The sequence below is a fragment of the Benincasa hispida genome, chromosome 9, assembly GCF_009727055.1.
Source record: "Benincasa hispida cultivar B227 chromosome 9, ASM972705v1, whole genome shotgun sequence".
Classification (NCBI taxonomy): Eukaryota; Viridiplantae; Streptophyta; class Magnoliopsida; order Cucurbitales; family Cucurbitaceae; genus Benincasa; species Benincasa hispida.
The window spans coordinates 22505632-22509151 of NC_052357.1; positions in this window are offsets into that span (position 1 = coordinate 22505632).

The following is a 3520-nucleotide window of genomic DNA, read 5'->3' on the forward strand; positions in this document are numbered from 1 at the left end:
GCTCCACCCTCGAATACTACCGCTATTGCGCACATGTGGATTATATGGGGTTGCCATATTAGGATTTATTCAGTTGGACTGGCATCTGATCACAGCCTTGGTCGAGAGATGGAGACCAGCATATACTACAAATGATGGGTGGAAGTCTGTTTTCAGATAAATCAAGTCATTTTATTCACTTGATGTTCCTACCACTGTTAGCTAACTTCCATGATGCCGGATGGTATTCGTGGGGTGGAGCATGTTTGGCATGGTTGTATAGACAACTATGCAAAGCAACAAGATTTGAGGTTCGAGAGATAGTTGAGCCTTTCATACTTTTGCAACTATGGGCTTGGGAGCGATTTTCAACAATGGCTTCACAGCTACAACATGTTAATGACACTCAGTTAGTTGGACGAGCCTACGGTTCTCGGTATGTTTTTTAATTCAATTTAATTTTTATATCACTGATTTAATTAATTAAATTCTAAATTATCAATTTAAAAAATTAGGTGGAGAGATAAATTTTGTGTGACTTGGATAGCCACACATATAGTCAGCCAGTATAGATACATGTTTGATCTACTTCAACCTGAACAGGTACATTACACTGAACCTAATTGATTATTTTATACACATTTTTATTGTATTTGTCTTTAATATTATCTAATATAATATTTTATGTTTCCGGTTATTTGGGAGTCGTACAAAATTATTATGCATACTTTGCCTAATTTTTGTACGGATGGTCAAAACATATGACGGACGATGAGTCCTCTCATATGTTTTCACATTGGTGAGTGACATATTCCTGACAGGGTGATAAGACAATTTGATTTTCAGCAGGATGTCCCATCGCCTTGTAATAATGAACCTATACTGCATGATATTGACCTAAGAACTGGAGATTGGTCCGAAAAAGTTGCACATTTGGTAGTGCGATGGCACTATCATGCAAGGTTTATTGCGGTGGGGGTTTCTCTTGAACAGTTTGACACATATGTCACTCTAGAATATATTCATTGGTATAATAATATCATAATGTCTGGGAGCAGTTGTGGGTCATCTGGTAAATGAATGAATATTATCTAATTATTTTTAATTTAAATTTATTTTAAATATTGTCTAATTTTTTTATAATTCACAGAGATCGAACAACAGTAGACTCCGTGGGGTTGCGAATGATCTGAACCAGGTTATTGCTATATATAGTGTCAACCAAAGCTATATGGAGGAAATTCATTATATGTACGATATACCTATTGTTCCTCCACCAGCTCCTAGACGTAGAGGACCTGTTCGGGAAGAGGATGAGTTTGATGAGGTTGCACATAATGTGGTAGAGTTGCCTCCTATGATCAAACGCATAGTCAAACTGATTATGTTAGTCTGATGATGATGATGCCAATATTTGGTTCAGGACATTATGACTCAGAGACTGGTCCTTCGTCTTCATACGTGCATGGACATGGTCGGGGTCGTGGAGAGCATAATGAATATTTATACTATGAAGCGCCTGCAAAGGTACCAGAGCAATATCAAGAACAACCCGAGCAACCTCAAGTTCGAAGTCGACGACGACAACTAGCTTGAAATCGACGACGTCTGCCTTGTGGGACACATTGATTTTTGTAATTATTTTTATATAAATGAGATATTTAATTTATATATTTTTTATTTTTATGAGATATTATTTTTTTTAATTTATTCTTTTTAGAGTTTAAATAAAATAATAAAATTTTTAGAAATTGTTTTTATAAAATGAAAAAAAATTAAAAAAAGGAAGAAAGAAAGAAGAAGATGGAATGTGTAATAATTAAAAAAGAAAAATAAAAAGAAATTTGTACGAATGACCCAAAAATTGAAGTGTACTCTTGCTCTCGCTCAAAATCTCGCTATTGCTCTCGCTTTCAAAATCTCGTTCTCTCTCAAAATCTCGCTCTCTCTCTTACTTTCCTCTTTCTTACTCTTTCCAAATACAAAATCATTTTTAACACATCAAATAATTATGAGTGTTATGAAAAATTTCATTGGGAAGTTTAGTGGCAAAAAGAAGGAGATTTATTAGCTCGTTATTTAGTCAGACTTGCTGAGATGACACAATCCGTAAAAATTATTCAACAAGCTTTGGGAGAAATTCAAGGGGGGCCTTATGAAAATTTAAAAATACGATCTTTTGATAGAAGAAGGTCTCCGGAATGATAATTAAACATACTCAAAATAATAATTAAGGACAAGGTCGAGGGTTCAAAGTTTGACCTACAAATGAAAAGTGAAAGGGCAAGGTCGAGGGTTCAAAATTCGACCTACCTTGGTCTTATCCCAAAATGGAAGGCATATTGAGTCGGCGAATTGGCCACTATCATCCACACAAATCAAAGGGCAATCCCTTTGTGAACAAAAGTTCATAATATACTCAAAAGTACGACTAAGTTACCTAGGTCATTCGATTAAAATAAAAACCTAACTAGTCAATGAAGTAACATCTAGTGGTTACTATTTCGCAGTATGGTCTTGTGAAAATTAATTGCACAAGATACCCCCCTCGCGTGTCTCCTACACGAACATGTCGGATCACTGCATTTGTATCAAATACAAAGTGGATCGTATCTATAGTGTTACCAGGGTAAGGTACCTAACTTACTGTAGACTTTTTAGAGTGTATCTTAAACATTGATTCCTATATGTCTCTACATACAGTTCAAAACTCATAAAACAACCTAAGATATTAGTTTATTGGCTTTTAGGGTTAATAAGACAAAATTAAATAAAACACCAATAACACTTATTGATAAAAGCATTAACAACTATTTATTAATGACGGTCATTTAATTACATTCACTATCTATGAGTTTTATGGCATAAAATCCAACAGTAATATAAACTAAAAAGTATCATTGATGCACTTTTAATAAATTTAAATTTAGTTATATGAAATTGTTAATTTTTTTAAAAAAATTAGTTAAATAATTAATAGCAATCATTATTATCAAGTAAATACAAATGCATGAATTTGTTTTCAAAATTTATAATGAAAATGTTAATAGATACTAACAAGTTTTTTTTTCCACAAATCAGTAGTAAATGCTAAATTTAAATTTTGTTGAAAATATATGAGTTGAAATTAATCATTTAAAAGTTCATGGATGAATATTGAATGAATGTTAAAATATACTGACCAAAATGATATTTGAATATATCATCTACTTTTGATTGAAAAGAAATTCTTTCATCTACTGATGTGGCTGAAACTCGAAGTTACCGCAAGTACACATGTCAAGTTATAATAAGATGGTCAAGAGATCGAGTATCGTCCTACGGAGATCAAATGCTCGGATTTACTTGGTTATACTAGAAATTGTGTTGATTTTATCTAATGAATGGTTTTGTGATGATGATTTTTTATTTTTAAAGCAAATAAAACCAGAGTAAAAACAGGGGTTGAAATTTAAGAGTTAAATATATTCAAGGGTGTTGATTTCTTTAATTAGTTCATTAATTCCTACGATGTATTTTTATAGATTATTAAACTAAATAG